We start from the raw sequence: 27,442 nt of genomic DNA on the forward strand, positions 1-27,442 counted from the left end.
AATGACCCCTGGACTCTGAGATAAGAGACAGTGACTCAAACAGGCCTGCCCGTCACACACCACACCTCTAGTGAGAGAGAGGGACAGAGAGAAAGAGAGAGAGACACAGACAGACAGACAGACAGACAGACAGACAGACAGACAGACAGACAGACAGACAGACAGGGGGAGAGACAGACAGGGGGAGAGACAGACAGACAGGGGGAGAGACAGACAGACAGGGGGAGAGACAGACAGACAGGGGGAGAGACAGACAGACAGACAGGGGGAGAGACAGACAGACAGACAGACAGACAGACAGACAGACAGACAGACAGACAGACAGACAGACAGACAGACAGACAGACAGACAGACAGACAGACAGACAGGGGGAGAGAGAGCGGGGAGAGAGAGCGGGGGAGAGAGAGCGGGGGAGAGAGAGCGGGGGAGAGAGAGAGAGAGACAGAGAGAAAGAGAGAAAGAGAGAAGGAGAAAAAGAGAGAAGGAGAAAAAGAGAGAAGGAGAAAAAGAGAGAAGGAGAAAAAGAGAGAAGGAGAAAAAGAGAGAAGGAGAAAAAGAGAGAAGGAGAAAAAGAGAGAAGGAGAAAAAGAGAGAAGGAGAAAAAGAGAGAGAGTGACAAAGACAGAGACAGAGAGAGAGAGAGAGAGAGAGAGCGAGCGAGAGAGAGGCATAGGCATCGTCGGCCAGGCAGATATCATCAGGCAGCAGCACTGGCAGCCGACCACCCAATGGTTGGAAATAATTGATCTCCGACAGCTAGATCATCAGTTAGATTTGCTAAGGCTACTCAAATAACTAAGCATCTCGCCATCATTCAGGGCGAGGCAGGTACATGTGACAGCGTCGTGAGAGAGGAAGCCTACTCTGTAAGTGACGAGGATGACGTCACACGCCAGTGCAAAGATAATGGTGTGTTCAAGACAACTCGTTAAAATTAACGTTTGTTTTTTCCTAGATCTTCCTTTTGGTTGATTCTAATACCAAGTGGGAAACTCATCTTTTTACAACAAGTTTCCAAGTAAAATATGTCTGAGTTTTCCGAGTTCCGAGTTGTCTTGAATGCGGCATAAGGAACCAATAACCAATTAGTCACCATGGCCAAGGGATCGCATCCTTGCCAATACGCTGCCTGATCGTGATCATGTCTTCTTGTTAGGGACGGGGTGCGAGGTCAGTGTCCCCTGTGCTGATATGAGGTATGAAGTTTTGAATGAATGGATGAAGGGAGGATGAGGGGCGGATTATAGTTATAAAGCAATGCAGTGGGATTCCTGTCAACAAACCAGAATGTACAGTACTCTAACTGTACAGTGAACGACAAAGGAAGAAGCTCCCTGATGCTCATTGCTTATGATTAGATTTTCCCCCACTGGGCTGAATCATCAGATTCCCTCCACTGAGCCAATTGTGGTCCCAGAGGAAGCAGATTGGAGGTACAGTCAAAGACAGGAGAGTGGAGACGTTAAATGGGACAAGGACAATGAAAGAGAAGTTTACTCTAAAGGGGGTCTAAGGCTTGTGATGTCAGAGATTGCCATGACCAAGCTCTGTACACAACACTGCTTTCAAAGTGTGTGTTGGTGGAGAGGTCTGTGTGCGATAGAGACTATCTGGGCGGAATATGGAGATGAGGTAGAAGAGAAACTCATCATTCATGTGAGGTTCAAAGACTTACCCCGAGCCTCTCATCCCTTCTGAGCCACAGCAGCAACAGCAACACACAAAGGAGGGAACTGACCACAGCAAGCAAGCACTTAGAACCATGGACCCATATAATCAGCTTGGCCATTGAAAGTAAACAACAGCCTTCCTGCCTTAAGTGCTACAAATTTAGCCCTTAATGCAAAATCACATGCCAAGCCTTGAGGGCTAAAAATGTACTTTGTAACTGCTCACACATTTTCTCCTCTATTCAGAATCAGTTTATCATGCATTTTCTTCAAATCACTTTACTGTTACTCTAGTAAAAATAATATAATTTCTCTTAATAGAATGTGAGAGAAAAATCCAACCTGATTCGTCTGTGGGTTGTGCAGGCTTTTCCTGGAGGAAGACACATCAACGGAGCTTATAAACGACAGGAAGAAAATCAATACTCTTACCCAGCTAGACACTTTGGGTGAATAGGCTCTCCCACTGACGGTCTCTTGTCGCCTGTGCTAATGAGTTCTGGGGAAAGAACCCGGTTAAATAGTGCTGCCAAGTATGTTTCACTGTAACATTGGAAATGCAGCGTTATTATGTCTAATTATTCCGACCATGGGTGTTCATTTTTCTCTCATATTGTTGCGCCACGTGCATCACACTGGGCAAATAACTGGTTGAATCAACGTTGTTTCCACTTCATTTCAAATTGAATCAACGTGGGAAATTAATTGGATTCGCTAAACCTCATTTATTAATTTTTTTAATCACCCAACTTCGAACCTAAATCCAATGACATGTGAAATAGTTTTATTTATTTTTATGGTGAATTCACGTTATTTGATAACTCGACCAAAAATCTCAACTAGCAGTTGAAATTACGTCTACGTCCACAGGTATGTGTGTGCTTTGATAAGGACAGGCTTCCAGAGCATAAACATGTTTTTTTATTTGCCTAATTGTGGGGCTTGCGTGTGTCCGTTATAAAAGCTTATTTACACCATCCTGACATGAAATGAATGATATGGGGCGTTCAGTGTGATTTACATGGTCGGTATAATTTTGATTTTAGCAATCCATGCTGATATACAACGTTGATTCAACCAGTTTTTGCCCAATTTGGAGAGGCGAGGGTTTTATGATCTTGTGACGTTTCTCTTCTAAATTGATGTGGGGATTCCTGGTTCTATTTTTAGATCTTGGCAGTGGGGGGGGGGCGCGGGGGTTCCCATGCAGGCAGACTCCAACTGCTGTTCGAACACAAAGCTCTCCACCGTGAGGCTTTGAATCGTCGTGACCAGGCAACTGGATCAGAATGGAAAAACAGATAAGGGCGCAGTGTCATTTTCTCCACAGAGAGCTTTTGCCTCTTTCGGCTGCTGACGTTGTTGCCATTTTGCTGGTATTCATTTGATACAATTCTGAAATCTGGTCGTCATTGAAATGTCGGAATGCATGCAATTTAAGCCTAGACAGTATTTTGATAATAGCTGTCCATTGTTTTGTTTTCTTTGCATAGCCTATGCCTCTTTTTCGCAAGAAGGTAAAATACCAGATTGGAAGTCAATGGCATATGAATTGTAGAAGGAAGATTGATATAACCTTAACCTAAACTAGCAGTGAGGGTTGCCTAAAATAGAATTTCAACTGAATAAACAGTATTAAATGTTTGTGTGTGTGTGTGTGTGTGTGTGTGTGTCCTTACTCGAGATGAATTGTATTTGATTTAGGCTACTGTAAATCTGAATATTCCACCCAGCATCATGGTAGTGCATCACTTCTCACACTTCCTTCTCAAGGTTGTGTGCACTGGTAAACAAGACACATCTCAGGTCTGTCTTGACAACATGGCCATGGGGAATAAAAGACAGACAAAAACAAACTACACCAGACCAGTGCACAAATACATATTCAAAATCCTCACCAACTAAACTACACTAGCTAGGATTTACTCTCGCTTTGCCAATTGCAAAAATAAAATAAAAACTGCGCTTCTGTCTGTGTGAGAGAGACAACGAGAAGGGTTTATAGAGAGGTGATCTCACCAGCAGATTATTTTTAGCTCAGCTGCTGTGTTGGCGGCGAGGCTTTCAGGCCAGACTCATCGCAGATTTCCCTGTCATATGCAGGGTTAGGACCCTGGGGGACTCCCCAGCATATCATAAAAGGCGGGAGATAAGTACCCAACTTCATTATTCAATCAGGCACATAATCGTAAGTGTGCCAAACTCCCAGGAAGTAACTCAAGCAAATGACAGCTTTAGGGACCTTATTGTGCGTGACAAGACAACAGCGGTATGAAGAAACCAAAATGATGGTGTCCATAAAGTGAGAGAAAGCAAGAAAATCAAACAAGGACAATTTGTCATCACACCATACAGTTTATATCTTTGTTGCACTGTGGTTTCGACGCCTTAAATTCAACCACATGTTGTTGTTATTGTATGTGTGACTCATCTTAGATGAAATACATCATGATTGAATTACATATGCATGCATGTGTAGGCTACGAGATGACTACAACATCTTTAAATTGCATGGAAGTAGCCATTTTCACTTCCTTCTAAAATTCAAACACTTTGACCTACACTGAATTGACTTTTTCCTTCCAAATTATAGCCTAACTCATGAATGGTTGTACCTAGATTTTAATTTATCCTGTTTGAAGCTAGATAATTCATACTTGGCTATTCGCAGTGCAAAACTATTATAATTAATTGTTTACACATTTTTATAGATTTCAATTGATCAGTAATGATAACGTATCTTGAATGTGAAAGGGACACCTTAATGAAAATTAAACAGATGTCATTTTTTAACAACCTCACTCGATAGGAGACCTTAGTTTATTTAGTCAAGTTTCAGGATCACTGTGTCTGTAAGCAGAGCTGAGACTCAAAATTCAAAATAAACCTTGTGTTTTTCTCCCCACAAGCCCCAAATGAAGGTCCAATCCTGCAGTTGGAAAACACTTTTGGACAGAAGAAAATGGAGGGAGGGAAAGAACAGGTCCAATGAGGTAAGAGATAAAAAAACAGGAGGTAGCCTGATATTGAGGAGGGAGGGGGAAAAACAGATTGTATCAGAAACGAGGGAGGAGAGCGATAGAAAGTGGAAAAGGAGGGGGGTAAATTCAGATGTTGTGGCCGATAATGCTGCCTTACATCCTAATGAAAAACCCCAGATCCTATCTGGCCCCTGGATGGTTTCATCCTCTCCCTGTGGTAGCAGAGATTGTAGGGCTGCTGTGTGCTCCTCCCGACGGGGTTGGCTGAGTAATCACAGTGGAGGATTAGCTAACTCTTCTCCTTAGTCTTCTTAGTCTCCTGTTCGCCTAAGAAACTGACTGGGCTCCTCTGCGCTTCAGTCCTTACCCCACAGCACTGCAATCAGAGGTGCTTGCTGTTCTGTCCACAGGTTTACAGTTATATGTTCTGCTTTTAAAGAAGAAGGGGTGGTGTGATAATTAGCGATTGGGGGTTTGGGGAAATCTGATTACAGAGCTTTCTGAACTAATAAGCAGGCGCTTTTTAGTGGAAAATGTGTCTTGTCACACTAAAGGAGTCATTTGTTCCCAAAATTGGTGATTGACTAGCCTGGACAATCCATTTGTGTTGTCTTGTCAACTCCTATGGTCTTTGTCACGCCAGGCTAGTGATTGACAGCATCTTAGGCATCATTTGCATTCTTGCTGGAGAAGTCATTATGGGTGATCAATCACGTATACAGTACTGTAAAACACACTACAGGTTTGACTATAGCAGTTACATTTGTCTATAACATATAATGGAATAGTAAATTATGAAAATTACATTATTCAAGATTATGCTAATGGTCGCATCACACTTATAACTGTATGGGATTGGAAAACACCAAGAGGGCCAACAGAAATGTACCTGTCCAGCTGTCTCTCAACCCACAGCACCTCTATTTACCCTCTATCCCTTCACAACCCTGTTTCTCTTTAGAAGGCGTCATTTTATTTTCAGTTTTTTTTTCTCTCCTTTCCTCTGAGGAGTCATATGATTTCACAGGATATTAAGTGGATGGGATCTGTGGGAGGGGGGTTGATCTGGCCTAATTGTAGACGTTGGTGACTTTCCCTGCGAGTGTGAAGGGCAAAGGGAGTGTTTCTCAAATCATAATCCCCCTGACTTTTGCAGAAAAAGGATTAACCGAGCGCTACCCTGAGCGACCGTGCACAGGCTCCCACTGCCTCTTGCGTCCATTTAAAGGGATACTTCTGGATTTTGGCAATGAGGCCCTTTATCTATTTCCCCAGAGTCGGATGTCTCCACGAGCATTTTTAAGGAAGTTGCTAACTAGTGCTAGTGCAATTGTTAACTAGCTTTAGAGCAATGACTAGAAGTCTATGGGTATCTGCTAGCATGCTAGCAGATATCCATAGACTTCCAGTCATTGTGCTAACGCTAGTTAGCATTGGCTCGCAAAACTACCAACGTCCAGAAGTATCCCTTTAACCCTATTTCTACTCAGATTTAGACTCTGAAAGAGTCAATGGGCTCCCGAGTGGTGCAGCGGTCTAAAGCACTGCATCTCAGTGCAAGAGGTGTCTATCACTACAGTCCCTGGTTCCATTCCAGGCTGTATCACATCCAGCCATGATTGGGAGTCCCATAGGGTGGCGCACAGTTGGCTCAGCGTCGTCTGGGTTTGGCTGGGGTAGGCGGTCGTTGTAAATAAGAATTTGTTCTTAACTGACTTGCCCAGTTTAATTTTTTTTTTTTATCGTAAAATAAGCTTTCGATATCCTCTGTCTTTGTGGCCGAAAATACATTTCCATACGGCAAAGAGCCTGTACTGTACCATCCTTTTTTTAAACTTTTTTTATTTCACCTTTATTTCACCTTTAATATTCTATAATGCAATTTAGTATCATCTCCTTTGTATGGGACCAAATGGCATTGTGCCCCCTGTTGTATACAGTAGGGCTTTACACATACCATATCAATACAGTAGGGCTTTACACATACCACATCAATACAGTAGGGCTTTACACATACCATATCAATACAGTAGGGCTTTACACATACCATATCAATATAGTAGGGCTTTACACATACCATATCAATACAGTAGGGCTTTACACAAACCATATCAATACAGTAAGGGTTTACACATACCATATCAATATAGTAGGGCTTTACACATACCATATCAATACAGTAGGGCTTTACACATACCATATCAATACAGTAGGGCTTTACACATACCATATCAATACAGTAGGGCTTTACACATACCATATCAATACAGTAGGGCTTTACACATACCATATCAATACAGTAGGGCTTTACACATACCATATCAATACAGTAGGGCTTTACACATACCATATCAATACAGTAAGGGTTTACACATACCATATCAATACAGTAGGGGTTTACACATACCATATCAATACAATAGGGGTTTACACATACCATATCAATACAATAGGGGTTTACACATACCATATCAATACAGTAAGGGTTTACACATACCATATCAATACAGTAGGGCTTTACACATACCATATCAATACAGTAGGGGTTTACACATACCATATCAATACAGTAGGGCTTTACACATACCATATCAATACAGTAGGGGTTTACACATACCATATCAATACAGTAGGGCTTTACACATACCATATCAATACAGTAGGGGTTTACACATACCATATCAATACAGTAGGGCTTTACACATACCATATCAATACAGTAGGGCTTTACACATACCATATCAATACAGTAGGGGTTTACATATACCATATCAATACAGTAGGGCTTAACACATACCATATCAATATAGTAGGGCTTTACACATACCATATCAATATAGTAGGGCTTTACACATACCATATCAATACAGTAGGGCTTTACACATACCATATCAATACAATAGGGGTTTACACATACCATATCAATACAGTAGGGCTTTACACATACCATATCAATACAGTAGGGCTTTACACATACCATATCAATACAGTAGGGCTTTATACATACCATATCAATACAGTAGGGCTTTACACATACCATATCAATACAGTAGGGGTTTACACATACCATATCAATACAGTAGGGCTTTACACATACCATATCAATACAGTAAGGGTTTACACATACCATATCAATACAGTAGGGGTTTACACATACCATATCAATACAATAGGGGTTTACACATACCATATCAATACAATAGGGGTTTACACATACCATATCAATACAGTAAGGGTTTACACATACCATATCAATACAGTAGGGCTTTACACATACCATATCAATACAGTAGGGGTTTACACATACCATATCAATACAGTAGGGCTTTACACATACCATATCAATACAGTAAGGGTTTACACATACCATATCATTACAGTAGGGGTTTACACATACCATATCAATACAATAGGGGTTTACACATACCATATCATAGGAGGTGACCCTATGTGTTCTTAATGGCTCTGACCCAAGGTGAGTGAAGACAAGACCAGCCAGCCGTACACAAATAGTGATGGGAAGTTTGGTTCTTTCTAATGATCTTTTATTGAGATCATTTTGATCTGAGTAAACAACACTTATACAACACCATTCACATGACTGAGTAAACAACACTTATACAACACCATTCAAATGACTGAGTAAACAACACTTATACAACACCATTCAAATGACTGAGTAAACAACACTTATACAACACCATTCAAATGACTGAGTAAACAACACTTATACAACACCATTCAAATGACGAATGGCAGTTTACGTCTGCATCACCTCTGTGGAGGTAAAGGGGAGGTATGAGGGGAATCCAGCCCATGCCCACCGTGGCGTATTGGGCAGGGCATGAGAGTTTGGCGGTGTTGCCGAACTGATGGTTGATTGATGGCGCACCATGACAACCTCTCGTCAGGGGTCACAGTGCACAAGGGTGATGCTCCGCGCGATGACGGGTGACTATGAAACACCACATAAAAATCGAACCCGGTATAAAAGACATTCCTCAGTCTTTTCTTAATCGTAATGTATGTGAAAGAAATTTGTTTCACTATCCATTCCGCATGGACAGTGATGGATGCGAGAGGGGGAGAGGGAGATGGAGAGAGGGAGGGAGTTTTCTCATTGTGTGTGGATGACAGACTGTGGGAATGTGAGTGAGAAAGGAGTCCCCTGTCGATTTACGCTGGTTGCCAGCATCTCTGTCACCTCTCTCTCTCTCTCTCGCTCTCTCTCTCACTCTCTTTCTCATACTATCTTTCTCTCTCTCTCATACTCTCACTCTCTCTCTCTGTCTCTCTCGCTCTCTCTTCACTCTATAATACTCTCTCTCATACTCTCTCTCACACTTTCTCTCTCTCTCATACGCTCTCATTATCTCTCTCTGTCTCTCTCGCTCTCACTCACTCTATAATACTCTCTCTCTCACACACTCTCTCTCTCTCACACAGACTCTATCTTTCACATACACACACTAAGAGGTGTTATGAAATGCCTGCTCACAGTCACGACATGTGCTCTATCACTGTGTCTCTAGGAAAGAAGCTCCAATACTGTTCATGCAATGACTGATGGTTCATGGTATGGCACCACACCGACGGTTCATGGTATGGCACCACACCGATGGTTCATGGTATGGCACCACACCGACGGTTCATGGTATGGCACCACACCGACGGTTCATGGTATGGCACCACACTGACGGTTCATGGTATGGCACCACACCGATGGTTCATGGTATGGCACCACACTGACGGTTCATGGTATGGCACCACACTGACGGTTCATGGTATGGCACCACACTGACGGTTCATGGTATGGCACCACACTGACGGTTCATGGTATGGCACCACACTGACGGTTCATGGTATGGCACCACACCGACGGTTCATGGTATGGCACCACACCGATGGTTCATGGTATGGCACCACACTGACGGTTCATGGTATGGCACCACACTGACGGTTCATGGTATGGCACCACACTGACGGTTCATGGTATGGCACCACACCGACGGTTCATGGTATGGCACCACACCGACGGTTCATGGTATGGCACCACACTGACGGTTCATGGTATGGCACCACACTGACGGTTCATGGTATGGCACCACACCGACGGTTCATGGTATGGCACCACACTGACGGTTCATGGTATGGCACCACACCGACGGTTCATGGTATGGCACCACACCGACGGTTCATGGTATGGCACCACACCGACGGTTCATGGTATGGCACCACACCGACGGTTCATGGTATGGCACCACACCGACGGTTCATGGTATGGCACCACACCGACGGTTCATGGTATGGCACCACACTGATGGTTCATGGTATGGCACCACACCGATGGTTCATGGTATGGCACCACACTGACGGTTCATGGTATGGCACCACACTGACGGTTCATGGTATGGCACCACACCGACGGTTCATGGTATGGCACCACACCGACGGTTCATGGTATGGCACCACACCGACGGTTCATGGTATGGCACCACACCGACGGTTCATGGTATGGCACCACACTGACGGTTCATGGTATGGCACCACACTGACGGTTCATGGTATGGCACCACACCGATGGTTCATGGTATGGCACCACACCGATGGTTCATGGTATGGCACCACACTGATGGTTCATGGTATGGCACCACACCGACGGTTCATGGTATGGCACCACACCGACGGTTCATGGTATGGCACCACACCGAAGGTTCATGGTATGGCACCACACCGACGGTTCATGGTATGCCTGTATGTTACTTACAGCATTACTGGTATTCAGTGTTCTGCTCAAGGTATCAGCAACATTATGCCCATTGAGTGTAAATCCTAAAGATGAGGGATATTTATTACATGCAATTTATGCAAATAAAAATACATTTAAATCAAAACTGCCACATGCTCAGACCCAAGCATGCACACACACAGTCAGATACACACATACCATCCCTAGAGTATTGTTAGCCTATCAAATTGATTTGTTGTCAGGAATATCCCAGCAGCTAATAAATATTACATAGGAAGCGGATAAAGCCTCAACCGAGGGAGGCTCCGCAGTAAGCAGGAAGGCAGGTGGTGTTGCACACTCAGCAGTGAAGTGCTGCCCACAGAGAGATTCCCCGCCAGTTAAGTATTCCCTCACCATGTGTTGCATGATGGGTGGCTGTCATGTGGCTGAAAGAAAGATGTATTCATCTGTATCTCCATGAAACCTCCCATTGGATTTAACAGCAATTGCCTTCTCATCATGAACTGCACAGGATTGTATTGCAAAGTCTCGACCGCAAAGAGGGATTTCAGGGCTTACAATTGTACTTCTGTGAGACGAGAGAAGGAAGCTGTGCATCAAAGATTCGGAGTGTGTGTGTGTGTGTGTGTTTGGGTGTGTCTAAAAGAGGACGGGAAAGAAATGCTGAGCATACATTTGACATGCAAGTACTCAAATAGCATCTCTCCAGACCTTTAATAGAAATGTAGAAAAGGGAGCAAAAGCCTTGTTTGGGGTGTTCCCATTCCTTAAGTTTTGTCTTCATGGGCAGAATCCTAATTTCAGCACATCATGCGTAAATCCGATTTAGCCATAAATCCTGCAATGATGTCAGTGGGAAATTTGTGGGAAATTTGAGTTATACATGTTTAACTGAAGTTAGCATTCTGCCCCATGAGAAGAGCGCGACCCTTTGTCGTAGGGAAATGTATTCATCTCCACTATGTCTATCCATTGTACTGCATTATCATTACAGGGTTACAGAGTTTTTCAGGCGTTTCAGTACCTCAAAAGTCCAACTGAGTCCATATTCCACGCCATCTGTTGTGTAGATTCCGTTAAATGCACAGGGAGAAATTTGCAGTCCTCATTTCCAAATAATGGGAAAGATTGGCACCTTCTAATTAGCATAATGTAGGCTAGCAGAATCTACACAACAGATGGCACAGAGTATGGACTCAGCTTGCCCATAGACCACAGTGAAGGTATGAAAGCCTGCCAAACTCTGATTTGGGGGTGAACTATCCCTTTAATGCACCAAAACTATCCCTTTAATAGACCATTGATATTCATATGATAGGTTCACGTAGTAGGACATAGACAAGGCATGACCAGAACTAATGTTAACAGTTTCTCAGTGAACAGAGATACATTTCTTTTTATATCATACTTACAGTCAAACTGTATTGTAAAAAAAAAAATATATATATATGGTATTCCCACAAAGCTAAAGGGAGAAGCATGTAAATCAATGGAACTTGAAACTAACTACCTTGATCTGACAGCTGGCTAATTAGATTACCTGCTTCTGGTAATGAGCTGGCTGAGAGAGGCGGGAAATGCATTAACTGATAAGCTGGGCCTTGCTGCACTAGCCTGCGTTTAGTATACGTGCCACCCATTATCTGCAGGCATGCATTAGCATAGTGTCAGGCCCCAGACAGAGACCCAGACCCTGGCTCCTACTACGACACCACAGCAGCAGCTCCTCCTGCATTGTGTATTGATGAGTGCGGCTGGATAAGGTGACAGTGTTAAGTGAAACCAGAGGCCCCGTGGTATCAGGGTGTGTGATTTAACATATTAACGGGCTCCCTTAACAAGGCAGGCCTGTCTCTACTACCAAAGCCTGGGAGAGGAGAGACCCTACAGCTTCTCACTCGCTCGTCGGCATCCACCACCACTGCAGAAAGAGAGAGAGAACAGCAACAAGATTTGTGACCTGTTGCCACAAGAAACGAGTGAAGAACAAACACCATTGTAAATACAACCTATATTTATGTTTATTTATTTTCTCTTTTGAACTTTAACTATTTGCACATAATATGACATTTGAAATGTCTTTATTCTTTTGGAACTTTCGTGAGTGTAATGTTTACTGTTAATGTTGTTATTGTTTATTTCACTTTTGTTTATTATCGATTTAACTTGCTTTGGCAATGTAGACATGTGTTTCCCATGCCAATAAAGCCCTTAAAATGAATTGAATTTAAATTGAATTGAGAGAGAGAGAGGCAGAGAGGGCACCCCCATTGGAGTCTTAATTATTCCTAGCAGCCAGAGCGAGCAAGAGAGAGAGAGAGCAGATGAGCAAATGAGCTCCCGCATTTTTCAGCATGTTTTTGCAAAAAGATAGATAAACTTGTATTTTTCGGCAAGGACATATACAGCATACACCATAACCTTCACTCCAAATCCAAACTCCAAACCTACAAACTGATGTTGGACAAAATGACCTGGAAGGATTCCTACTACCAAAGATTCTTATTTCCAAGCTATAGAGCAAACGATCTGGCAGACAAACAACAGTAACCTGAAAACACCATCCAACCTGGAACCGAGTGAGTCATGTTTAGTCTGAAGCTACTTTTAAAGCCAAGAAGAAAAATACATGACAATGATATATTTTACTTTATGAGGACTGAATGCTAGGTTAAGGCTACCAAGCTTGCTAGGAAAAAACATACACTACCAGTCAAAAGTTTTAGAACACCTACTCATTTAAGGGGTTTTCTTTATTTTTACTATTTTCTACATTGTAGAATAATAGTGAAGACATCAAAACTATGAAATAACACATATGGAATCATGTAGTAACCAAAAAAAGTGTTAAACAAATCAAAATATATTTTAGATTTGAGGTTCTTCAAAGTAGGCACCCTTTGCCTTGATGACAGCTTTGCACACTCTTGGCATTCTCTCAACCAGCTTCACCTGGAATGCTTTTCCAACAGTCTTGAAGGAGTTCCCACATATGCTGAGCACTTGTTGGCTGCTTTTCCTTCACTCTGCGGTCCGACTCATCCCAAACCATCTCAATTTGGTTGAGGTCAGAGAATGGTGAAGGCCAGGACATCTGATGCAGCACTCCATCACTCTCCTTCTTGGTCAAATAGCCATTACACAGCCTGGAGGTGTATTGGGTCATTGTCCTGTTGAAAAACAAATGATAGTCCCACTAAGCGCAAAGCTGATGGGATAGCGTATCACTGCAGAATGCTGTGGTAGCCATGCTGGTTAAGTGTGCCTTGAATTCTAAATAAATCACAGACAGTGTCACCAGCAAAGCACCCCACACCATAACACCGTGGGAAACACGGTGGGAAATACACATGCCGAGATCATCCGTTTATCCACACAGTTTCTCACAAAGACACACTCTTGTGTCTTTGTTGGAACCAAAAATCTCCAATTTGGACTCCAGACCAAAGGACAGATTTCCACCGGTCTAATGTCCATTGCTTGTGTTTCTTGGCCCAAGCAAGTCTCTTCTGTTTATTGGTGTCCTTTATTAGTGGTTTCTTTGCAGCAGTTCTACCATGAAGGCCTGATTCACACAGTCTCCTCTGAACAGTTGATGTTGAGATGTGTCTGTTACTTGAACTCCGTGAAGCATTTATTTGGGCTGCAATTTCTGAGGCTGGTGACTCTAATGAACTTTTCCTCTGCAGCAGAGGTAACTCTGGGTCTTCCTTTCCTGTGGCGGTCCTCATGAGAGCCAGTTTGATCATAGCGCTTTAGGGTTTTTGTGACTGAACTTGAAGAAACTTTCAAAGTTCTTGACATTTTCAGTATTTACTGACATTCATGTCTTAAAGTAATGATGGACTGTCATTTCTCTTTGCTTATTTTAGCTGTTTTTGCCATTATATGGACTTGGTCTTTTACCAAATAGAGTTATCTTCTGTATACCTTGTCACAACACAGCTGATTGGCTCAAACGCATTAAGAAGGAAAGAAATTCCACAAATTCCCTTTTAAGAAGTCTCACCTGTTAATTGAAATGCATTCCAGGTGGCTACCTCATGAAGCTGGTTGAGAGAATGCCAAGAGTGTGCAAAGCTGTCATCAAGGCAAATGGTGGCTATTTGAAGAATCTCAAATATAATAAATATTTATGGTTACTAAATGATACCAAATGTGTTATTTCATAGTTGTGATGTCTTCACTATTATTCTACAATGTAGAAAATAGTAAAAATAAAGAAAAACCCTTTTGACCGGTAGGGTCAACTTCAATTAGCACCGAGGTGTGAAGTGAGAGGTGTCAAAGCCCTTGAGCCAAACAATGGCAGAAGAGTTTCACAGCCTACCCTACCCAAATGCAGAAGCCTTTGAAGGGCCCTCCCGCTGTTCAGAGGTCATTACAATACAGTATCCTCTGGATGTAAAAAATTATAAGGTACAAAAAGAGTACAAAAATATGCTCCTTTTGGAAAATCAAGAGACCATTTTTGCTGACTATTATAAAAATTGAAACATAAGCAACTTAATCTTCCACACAGACCATCCCCTGGCATGGCACAGTGCTATATTAACACACTACCCCTCTGTTAAGAGGGGGGGTGTTAGTGATGGGTGGAAACTCAGGATGTTAGACAACGAGGACTCTGAGTCAGCCAATGTTAACCTGTACAAGTCTGGAACAGTAATGGTACAAGGGCAACCCCAAACATTTCAGCTAGACTTTCACATAATCAAAGAGATAGCTCAGCAGGATAAGTTCTCTCTTGAGAAAGATACCCCCACCCCGAGCGTGCCAGACCAGACCTCTTCATTATACAACCCCACAGACGAGCAACCCCAAGCGGAAAGTCAACCTCCCAGCACAGAGTACTACTCCCTCACTGAAATGAAGGATACATTTACCCAGCTGGAGGTAAGGCAGGTGGAGCTGGAACAGCAGGTGATTACACTCCAGTCAGCACAAAAAATAGTCCAGCTCATCAACACCCCCTCAACCAGACCTGGAGAGCTGGAGGTGGGGAGAGACATATCTGCACTCTGGACTGTGGTGAGACAACATCAACAGGAGAAAGAGCAGGAGCAGGAGAAGAACTGAGCACTAGAGGAGAGGATCAGAGTGCTGAACGAGAGGGTGAGGGAGATGGCGTGTGACAGAGAACAACCATTAGAGAGCTGGCCACCCCTGCTGAGAAGCCAGCAGAACAGTCCACCCCAGACCCTGACCATAGCCTCGACATCACAGCAGGACAGACACATTAAGAACCCCAAGCCCAGGGGATCCCACTCCCTCTGAGCACCCCCCCCCCCCTGTCAAATGTTTACCTGGCCTACCACTCAACCCTGGACTTGAACAGCCTTTACAACCAGGTCCACCTATACAAAGCAGCAGTGTCCACCTTCACCCGAACCCTAAAGGAATTCGCCCTCAATCACAGCCCCAACACCTCACACAGGAGCAACAGATCAATAGACACCCCGCTCAGAACAGCGAGACAACATAACCAACAAAAATGGGTCACAACTCCTGCAGCTCTGTCGCACGCTGGGAATGTAAATAGTCAATGGTAGGCTTCGAGGGGACTCCTATGGTACAGTTGTAGTGGGAAGTTTACATACACCTTAGCTAAATATATTTAAACTCAGTTCACAATTCCTGACATTTAATCCAAATAAAAAATCCCTGTTTTAGGTCAGTTAGGATCACCACTTTATTTTAAGAATGTGAAATGTCAGAATAATAGTAGAAAGAGTGATTTATTTCAGCTTTAATTTCTTTAATCACATTCCCAGTGGGTCAGAAGTTTACATACACTCAAATAGTATTTGGTAGCATTGCCTTCACATTGTTTAACTTGGGTCAAACGTTTTGGGTAGCCTTCCACAAGCTTCCCACAATAAGTTGGGTGAATTTTGGCCCATTCCTCCTGACAAAGCTGGTGTAACTGAGTCAGGTTTGTAGGCCTCCTTGCTTCACACACTTTTTCAGTTCTATAGGATTCTATAGGATTGAGGTCAGTGCGTTGTGATTGCCACTCCAATACCTTGACTTTGTCCTTAAGCCATTTTTGCCACAACTTTGGAAGTATGCTTTGGGTCATCGTCCATTTGGAAGACCCATTTGCAACCAAGCTTTAACTTCCTGACTGATATCTTGAGATGTTCCATCAATATATCCACATAATTTTCCATCCTCATGATGCCATCTATTTTGTGAAGTGCACCAGTCCCTCCTGCAGCAAAGCACCCCCACAACATGATGCTGCCACCCCCGTGCTTCACGGTTGGGATGGTGTTCTTCAGCTTGCAAGCATCCCTCTTTTTCTTCCAAACATAACGATGGTCATTATGGCCAAACAGTTCTATTTTTGTTTCATCAGACCAGAGGACATTTCTCCAAAAAGTACGATCTTTGTCCCCATGTGCAGATGCAAACCGTAGTCTGGCTTTTTTATGGCGGTTTTGGAGCAGTGGCTTCTTCTTTGCTGAGCGGCCTTTCAGGTTATGTCGTTATAGGACTCGTTTTACTGTGGATATAGATACTTTTGTACCGGTTTCCTCCAGCATCTTCACAAGGTCCTTTACTGTTGTTCTTGGATTGATGTGCACTTTTCGCACCAAAGTACGTTCATCTCTAGGAGACAGAATGAATCTCCTTCCTGAGCGGTATGACGACTGCGTGGTCCCATGGTGTTTATACTTCCGTACTATTGTCTGTACAGATCTGCGATCTACTATTGTCTGTACAGATCTGTACAGAGTGGTACCTTCAGGCGTTTGGAAATTGCTCCCAAGGATGAACCAGACTTGTGGAGGTCCACAATTTTTTTTCTGAGGTCTTGGCTGATTTCTTTAGATTTTCCCATGATGTCAAGCAAAGAGGCACTGAGTTTTAAGGTAGGCCTTGAAATGCATCCACAGGTAAACCTCCAATTGACTCAAATGATGTCAATTAGCCTATCAGAAGCTTCTAAAGCCATGACATCATTTTATGGAATTTTCCAAGCTGTTTAAAGGCACAGTCAACTTAGTGCATGTAAACTTCTGACCCACTGGAATTGTGATACAGTGAATTATAAGTGAAATAATCTGTCTTTAAACAATTGTTGGAAAAATTACTTGTGTCATGCACAAAGTAGATGTCCTAACCGACTTGCCAAAACTATAGTTTGTTAACAAGAAATTTGTGGAGTGGTTAGAAAAACAAGTTTTAATGACTCCAACCTAAGTGTATGTAAACTTCCGACTTCAACTGTATATCAACGAATTGGCGAGGGCACTAGAAGAGTCTGCAGCACCCAGCCTCACCCTACTAGAATCTGAAGTTAAATGTCTACTGCTGTCTGTCCCCAACCAAGAAGGGCCTACAGCAGCATCTAGATCTTCCACACAGATTCTGTTAGACCTGGGCCCTGACAGTAAATCTCAGTAAGACAAAAATAATGGTGTTGCAAAAAAGTTCCAGTTGCCAGAACCACAAATACAAATTCCATCTAGACACCGTTGCCCTAGAGCACACAAAAAAACTATACATACCTCGGCTTGAACATCAGCGCCACAGGTAACTTCCACAAAGCTGTGAACGATCTGAGAGACAAGGCAAGAAGGGCCTTCTATGCCATCAAAAGGAACATAAAATTCGACATACCAATTAGGATCTGGTTAGAAATACTTGAATCAGTTATAGAACCCATTGCCCTTTATGGTTGTGAGGTCTGGTGTCTGCTCACCAACCAATAATTCAAAAATGGGACAAACAAATTGAGACAGGCTAAAGTTCTCTGTACGCAGAATTCTGTAAAAAAATATCCTCTTTGTACAACGTAAAACACCAAATAATGCATGCAGAGCAGAATTAGGCCGATACCCGCTAATTATCAAAATCCAGAAAATCCAGAAAAGACAACCACCTAAAAAGAAGCGATTCCCAAACATTCCACTACAAAGCCATCACCTACAGAGAGATGAACCTGGAGAAGAGTCCCCTAAGCAAGCTGGTCCTGGAGCTCTGTTCACAAACAGACCCACACAGAGCCCCAGGACATAGCTCAGGCAGTGGGAAGCTCTCTCATCCATTTATATGCAGATGATACAGTCTTATACTCAGCTGGTCCCTCCCTGGATTTTGTGTTAAATGCTCTACAACAAAGCTTTCTTAGTGTCCAACAAGCTTTCTTTACCCTTAACCTTGTTCTGAATGCCCCTCTCCACACTGGTGTGATTACTCCTCTGAGGGTTTAGAGCTTGAGGTAGTCACCTCATACAAGTACTTGGGAGTATGGCTAGACGGTACACTGTAATTCTCTCAGCACATATCAAAGCTGCAGGCTAAAGTTAAATCTAGACTTGGTTTCCTCTATCGTAATCGCTCCTCTTTCACCCCAGCTGCCAAACTAACCCTGATTCAGATGACCATCTTACCCATGCTAGATTACGGGGACATCATTTATAGATCGGCAGGTAAGGGTACTCTCGAGCGGCTAGATGTTCTTTACCATTCAGCAATCAGATTTGCTACCAATGCTCCTTATAGGACACATCACTGCACTCTATACTCCTCTGTAAATTGGTCATCTCTGTATACCCGTCGCAAGACCCACTTGGTTGATGCTTATTTATAAAACCCTGTTTGGCCTCACTCCCCCCTATCTGAGATACCTACTGCATCCCTCATCCTCCACATACAACAACCGTTCTGCCAGTCACATTCTGTTAAAGGTCCCCAAAGCACACACATCCCTGGGTCGCTCGTCTTTTCAGTTCGCTGCAGCTAGCGACTGGAACGAGCTGCAACAAACACTCAAACTGGACAATTTTATCTCAATCTCTTCATTCAAAGACTTAGTCATGGACACTCTTATTGACAGTTGTGGCTGCTTTGTGTGATGCATTGTTGTCTCTACCTTCTTGCCCTTTGTGCTGTTGTCTGTGCCCAATAATGTTTGTACCATGTTTTGTGCTGCTACCATGTTGTGTTGCTACCATGTTGTCATGTTGTGTTGCTACCATGCTATGTTGTTGTCTTAGGTCTCTCTTTATGTAGTGTTGTGTTGTCTCTTGTCGTGATGTGTGTTTTGTCCTATATCTATATTTTATAGATTTTTTTTATTTTTAATCCCAGCCCCATCCCCGCAGGAGGCCTTTTGCCTTTTGGTAGGCCGTCATTGTAAATAAGAATTTGTTCTTAACTGACTTGCCTAGTTAAATAAAGGTTAAATAACATATAAAATAAAGGACAGCAACACAATTAGACCCAACCAAATCATGAGAAAACAAAAAGAGAATTACAGAGCAAACTAGAATGCTATTTGGTCCTTAACAGAGAGTACACAGTGGCAGAATACCTGACCACTGTGACTGACCCAAACTTAAGGAAAGCTTTGACTATGTACATTCTCAGTGAGCATAGCCTTGCTATTGAGAAAGGCCACCGTAGGCAGACCTGGATCTCAAAAGTAGACAGGCTATGTGCACACTGCCCACTAAATGAGGTGGAAACTGAGCTGCACTTCATAACCTGCTGCCAAATGTATTAGAGACATATTTCCTACAGATTACACAGATACACAAAGAATTTGAAAACAAACCCAATTCTGATAAACTCATATCTATTGGGTGAAATACCACAGTGTGCCATCACAGCAGTAAGATGTGTGACCTATTGCCACAAGAAAAGGGCAAACAGTGAAGAACAAACACCATTGTAAATACAATCCATGTTTATTTATTTTCCCTTTTGTATTTGAACTATTTGCACATAATATGACATTTGAAATGTCTTTATTCTTTTGGGAGTGTAATGTTTACTATATTTTTTTCCTTCTATTGTTTATTTCACTTTTGTTTATTATCTATTTCACTTGCTTTGGCAATGTAAACATACGTTTCCCATGCCAATAAAGCCCTTAAATTGAACTGAATTGAGAGAGCGAGAGAGAACCACCAATGGAGTCTTAATTATTCATAGTAGCCGGAGCGAGCAAGCGAGAGAGAAAGAGCACCCACCCATGCAGGAGGATGAGGGGGCGGTACATTAACGATGGGGGGGCAACTTTAGACCTTAAACTTGTAAATTATTTAACGCAGCACTTAAAGGGGCGATCCTTATTTCTTTTTTAAGGAGCTGCATTCTGTCTCTGAACTCTCCCACAGCGCTGTTGTGCCATTGAACTGGTAAAGTTACACAAGGAGGTGCTGGTTAAATGGCAGGTATTGAATGGACTGCTCATGTTTTAAAGGCTCCTGCTGAGGTGGAAGGAGACGATAAGACTGACAAGGATATCAAAGGGGCTGCTGAATGATAAAGCTCTCAGACCAGAGCCCATGGACATTATACTGGATGTGGCCATACATAGAGAATATACTGGATGTGGCCATACATAGAGAATATACTGGATGTGTATAAGGGCACAAGGCGAGACCCATATGCAGACGCAGGAGGCAGATGGTTGAGCTCCGATATTTATTATAACACAAGCGATAGGCAAAAGGCAGGTCGGGTACAGGCAAGAGTTCATAAACCAGGTCAGAGTCCAAACAGGACAAGGCGTTAGGCAGGCTCGAGGTCAGGGCAGGAAGAATGGTCAGGCAGGCGGGTTCAGTGTCAGGACAGGCAAGGGTCAAAACCAGGAGGACTAGGAAAAACAGACTGGGAAAAATAGGAGCTAAACGCTGGTTGACTTGGCAAACAAGACGAACTGGCTCAGAGAGACAGAAAACACAGGGAAAGTACACCGGGGATGATGAGTGACACCTGGAGGGGGTGGAGACAAGCACAAGGACAGGTGAAACAGATCAGGGCGTGACAGTACCCCCCCTCTCCCTCTGGGGCGACACCCGGCGTCCTACCTGGGCGCATACCTGGTTGACCGGGGTGTTGGCGGTGGAAGTCGGCGATGAGGGCTGGATCCAGGATGTCTCTAGCAGGAACCCAGCACCTCTCCTCTGGGCCGTAACCCTCCCAGTCAACCAGGTACTGGAAACCCCTGCCCCGTGGTCGAACACCCAGGAGCCGTTTTACCGTGTATGCCGGATGGCCATCGATGACACGGGGAGGAGGGGTGGGCCTGGAAACAGAAGACAAAGGGCTGTGAGACACGAGCTTAATCCTAGACACATGGAAAGTAGGGTGAATACGGAGGTTACGGGGTAACAAAAGACGGACAGCAGTGGAACTAAGGACTCTAGAGATGGGGAAAGGACCAATGAAACGGGGGGACAGTTTGCAGAACTCCACCCGGAGGGGCAGGTCCCGTGTGGAAAGCCATACCTTCTGCCCAATGCGGTAAAGCTGGAGCTGGAATCCGGTGGCGGTCTGCTTATCGACTATACCTGGAGTTGGTCTTGAGAAGTGCCACCCGAGCTCTTCTCCAGGTTCGTCGACAGCGGCGGACGAACATCTGGGCTGAGGGTACGTTGACTTCCTGCTCTTGTTCTGGGAAGAGCGGAGGCTGATTCCCCTTTGAGTGCTCCATGGGGTGAGTCCCATGGCCGAACAGGGAAGGGTGTTCCGGGCATACTCCACCCAGACGAGTTGTCTGCTCCAGGTAGTGGGGTTGGTTGAGACAAGTCATCTTAGGGTGGTTTCCAGGTCCTGGTTAGCTTGCTCCGACTGGCTGTTGGATTGGGGATGGAATCCGGACGAGAACTGTGGACCCTGGTTGGAGACCATGTCCAACGGGAGTCCATGGATCCGGAAGACATGCTGCACCATGAGCTGGGCCGTCTCTTTGGCAGAGGGTAGTTTGGGGAGAGGGATGAAATGGGCGGCCTTGGAAAAATGATCCACTACCGTCAGAATGACGGTGTTGCCATCAGATGGAGGGAGCCCAGTGACAAAGTCCAGAGAGATATGGGACCAGGGACGATGAGGGACAGGTAGTGGCTGAAGGAGGCCAGAAGGAGCTTGCCAGAGAGTCTTGTTCTGAGCACATACAGTGCACGCGGCGACGAAGGCAGAGACGTCAGGAACCATTGTCGACCACCAGAAACGTTGTCGGAGGAAGGCTAGGGTTCGACGGGAACCAGGATGACAGGTCAGCCTGGAGGAATGATCCCATTCCAGGACTGGACTGAATTAGGGACAAACAACCGGTTAGCCCGGCCCCCTTCAGGTTCAGGCTGGGAACGTTGTGCATGCGGACCAGGGTTTCAATACCTCAACCCACTGAATCCGCAAAGCATGAGGTAGGGAGAATGGTCTCAGAGACAGAGGAACTGTATAGGTGGGAGAGGGTGTCAGGCTTCACATTTTTGGACCCTGGGCAGTAGGAAATGGTGAAGTTGAATCTGGTAAATAACAAAGCTCACCGAGCCTGCCTGGAGGAGTTAAGGTGCTTGGCTGTACAGAGATATTCCAAATTTTTATGGTCAGTCCAAACCAAAAATGGTTCTGTTCCTTCCAGCCAGTGCCTCCTCTCCTCCAGCGCATCTTGACCGCCAGAAGTTCTCGGTTTCCTATGTCGTAGTTCCTTTCTGCAGGATTGAGACTATGGGACTGGAAGGCACAGGGATGGAGCTTTTGGTCCTGGGCAGATCGCTGGGACAGGATGGCCCCCACTCCAACATCAGAAGCGTCGACCTCTACCACAAATTTACGGGACGGGTCTGGATGGACGAGGATGGGTGCGGTGGTGAACCGATGCTTCAGGTCCACAAAGGCTCTGTCAACAGCTGGGGAGCATGTGAACGGTACTTTAGGAGAGGTGAGTGCAGAGAGGGGGGCCGCCAGGGTGCTGTAGCCCTGAATAAAACGGCGGTAGAAGTTAGCGAACCCCAGGAAACGTTGTAACTGCGCTGAAGGACTTATCTGACGTGGAGAACGTGTTCTTGGGCAGAACGGGGAAAAAAACAGGATGTCGTTAAGGTAGACGAACACAAAAATATTTTGCATGTCCCGGAGCGCATCGTTTACCAGGACCTGGAAGACAGCGTGAGGTGAGTCCAAATGGAATGATCAGGTACTTATAATGTCCGCTGGCTGTGTTGAATGCTGTCTTCCACTCAACTCCTTTGTGTATCCGAACAAGGTAGTAGGCATTCCGAAGGTCCAGCTTGGGAAAATGGTGGCCCCCTGGAGAGGTTCGAAAGCTGAGGAGAGGAGTGGTAGGAGGTAACGATTCTTGATCATTATGTCATTAAGACCCCGGTAGTCAATGCAGAGACACAGGGTCTTGTCTTTCTTCTCCACAAATAAAAACCCTGCGCCGGCAGGAGATGCAGACGGACAGATTCCTCCAGTAGCCAGAGAATCCTCAATGTACTCCTCCATGGCCTTGGTCTCCGGGCCGGATAGAGAATATAGCCGACCACGAGGTGGTGTGGTGCCGGGGAGGAGATCAATAGCACAATCATAAGGACGATTCGGGGGAAGAGAAGTAGCATGTGCCTTACTGAAGACCTCCAGGAGGTCATGGTACTCTGTGGGAACGGCAGTGACAGAGGACATCTCGGAGAAGACGGAGCCCCTTTAAAGCAATGGGAATGACAAAACGGGATCCAACCCAGGATGGAACTCATGGTCCAGTCAATAACAGGGTTGTGTTTTTGGGGCCAAGAAAATCCCAAAATAGGAACATGGGGGGATTCGTGAGGAAGAACTGTATTGTTTCACTGTGATTTGCTGAAACTTGTAGGTGAATGGGAACTGTGCCATGGGTGACTCTTCCAATTGAGCGGCCGTCCAGTGCACTCGCATCCATGGGAACAGAGAAGTTGAGTGGGAATACCTAATTCAGAAACTACGGTAGCATCCATAAAATTTGGATCAGCCCCAGAGTCAATGAGCGTCCAGAGAGACTTAGACTGGTCTCCCCACAGCATAATAACAAAAAAAGGTGTGCGGGAGATGGGAATTAGAGGACTCCCAGTTTGGCTCACCAGAGTACTTGTACCCACTAGAGAAAAAGGTTTCTAAACAGGGCAGGTGGCTATATAATATCCCGCACCCCCACAGTACAGACAACAGTTAGAACTCAGCCTACGTGAGCGTTCCCCAAATGATAATCTAGCTCTTCCCAGTTGCATAGGCTCAGGAGCAGCAAAAATTTCCTCAGAAATACAAACTTCGGGGATTTCCGGATTCCTTAGGACATGCACCAGCATCAGCAGATGATCGAGTGTTCCCGAGGCCCGACCTCCTCTCACACTAGCGTTCTCGTAGTTGTAACAGTATAACTTTGGACCGTCCCCTCGCCCCGACCCGGGCGCGAACCAGGGACCTTCTGCACACATCAACAACAGTCACCCACGAAGCGTCGTTACCCATCGCTCCACAAAAGCCGCGGCCCTTGCATAGCAAGGGGCAACAGTACATCTAGGTTTCAGAGCAAGTGACGTAACTGATTGAAACGCTACTAGCGCGTACCCGCTAACTATCTAGCCATTTCACATCCGTTACATAGGCGCCCATCAATCCTAATCGAAAGGCCGATGAGGGAATCAAGGTCCAATGGTATTTCCCGAGCTGTGAGCTCGTCCTTTATCCCCTCCGACAGTCCGTGAAGGAAGGTGTCGAACAGAGCCTCCGGATTCCAGGAACTCGCACGCCAATGTGCAAAAATTTACTGTGTAGTCTGCCACACTACGGGAGTTCTGATGTACCTGCAGTAGTTTGAGCCGCCTCCCTCCCGGGCACCGGAGAATCGAAAATCTTCCTCACCTCTGTCATAAATTCCTCCAGGCTATGGCACACAGCGGATTGCTGCTCCCACACAGCCGTCGCTCAGGAGAGTGCCCTTCTGGACATTAGTGTAATTAAATACGCTATCTTTGACCGGTCCGATGGGAATGAAGAGGGCTGAAGTTTGAAAATGAGGGAGCACTGGGAAAGGAACGCCCGGCAAGTTCCAGGATCGCCAGCATAACGTTCCGGAGGAGGTAAGCGGGGTTCTCTGGGAGCCGGGGTAGGTTGAACAAATCCACCACTAGTAGAGAGGTTACTGAGTGGTTGGGAGGTCTCATATGCGACGTGCTGCCTATGAGCTAATTCAATGATTTGTTATGTTACCGCCTTGAACCCTTGGTCGTGGCGTTCTGCCAGAGAACGAAGCCCTTCCAAAAGGTCCCGAAGTAGCTCCTCATGCTTCCCAATGATGGCTCCCTGCAGGGAGACAGCGTGACGGAGCTGGTCCAAGTCTGCTGGGTCTGTCATAGCCAGTTCGTACTATAAGGGCACAAGGCGAGACCCAAATGCAGACACAGGAGACAGATGGTTGAGCTCCGATATTTATTATACCACAAGGGGTAGGCAAAAGGTAAAGGTAAACCAGGTCAGAGTCCAAACAGGACAAGGCGTTAGGTAGGCTCGAGGTCAGGGCAGGAAGAATGTTCAGGCAGGAGGGTTTGGTGTCAGTACAGGCAAGGGTCAAAACCAGGATTACTAGGAAAAACAGAGACTGGGAAAAATCGGCGCTAGGAGATAAACGCTGGTTGACTTGGCAAACAAGACGAACTGGCACAGAGAGACAGAAAACACAGGGATAAATACACCGGGGATGATGAGCGACACCTGGAGGGGGTGAAGACAAGCACAAGGACAGGTGAAACAGATCAGGGCGTGACAATGTGGCCATATATAGAGAATATACTGGATATGTCCATATATAGAGAATATACTGGATATGTCCATATATAGAGAATATACTGGATATGTCCATATATAGAGAATATACTGGATATGTCCATATATAGAGAACATACTGGATATGGCCAAATATAGAGAATATAATGGATATGGCCATATATAGAGAATATACTGGATATGTCCATATATAGAGAATATACTGGATATGACCAAATATAGAGAATATAATGGATATGGCCATATATAGAGAATATACTGGATATGTCCATATATAGAGAATATACTGGATATTACCAAATATAGAGAATATACTGGATATGTCCATATACAGAGAATATACTGGATATGGCCATATATAGAGAATATACTGGATGTGACCATTGAGGAGTGGAAAACCATTGCCTGGAACATGACAGTGAGTTCATTTAACTTGAATGGCCTGCACAGTCCCCAGACCTCAACCCAATAGAGCATCTTTGGGTTGAGATGGAATGGGCTGTTAGCAGCATTAATGGACCACCGTCCAATCTGCAGCAACTGCATGATGCCATCGCGTCAGCACGGACCAACATCCTGTGGAACGTTTCCGACACCTTGTAGAATGCCTCGAATAATTCAGGTTGTTCTGGAGGCAAAGAGGGGTCCAACCTGGTACTAGATGAGTGTACAGTTGAAGTCGGAAGTTTACATACACTTAGGTTGGAGTCATTAAAACAGATTTTTCAACAACTCCACAAATTTCTTGTTAACAAACTATAGTTTTGGCAAGTCGGTTAGGACATCTACTTTGCATGACACAAGTCATTTTGACTGTGCCTTTAAACAGCTTGGAAAATTCCATAAAATTATGTCATGGCTTTAGAAGCTTCTGATAGGCTAATTGATATCAGTTGAGTCAATTGGAGGGGTGTACCTGTGGATGTATTTCAAGGCCTACCTTCAAACTCAGTGCCTCTTTGCTTGACATCATGGGAAAATCTAAAGAAATCAGCCAAGACCAGCCAAGACCTTCACAAGTCTGGTTCATCCTTGGGAGCAATTTCCAAACGCCTGAAGGTACCACATTCATCTGTACAAACAATAGTACGCAAGTATAAACACCATGGAACCCCGCAGCCGTCATACCGCTCAGGGAGGAGATGCCTTCTGTCTCCGAGAGATGAACGTACTTTAGTGCGAAAAGTGCAAATCAAACCCAGAACAACAGCAAAGGACCTTGTGAAGATGCTGGAGGAAACCGGTACAAAAGTATCTATATCCACAGTAAAACAAGTCTTATATCGACATAACCTGAAAGGCCGCTCAGCAAGGAAGAAGCCACTGCTCCAAAACCACCATAAAAAGCCAGACTACGGTTTGCAACTGCACATGGGGACAAAGATCGTACTTTTGGAGAAATGTCCTCTGGTCTGATGAAACAAAAATAGAACAGTTTGGCCATAATGACCATCATTATGTTTGGAGGAAAAAGGGG

Source organism: Salvelinus alpinus, chromosome 30, assembly GCF_045679555.1.
Source record: "Salvelinus alpinus chromosome 30, SLU_Salpinus.1, whole genome shotgun sequence".
Taxonomy (NCBI): Eukaryota; Metazoa; Chordata; class Actinopteri; order Salmoniformes; family Salmonidae; genus Salvelinus; species Salvelinus alpinus.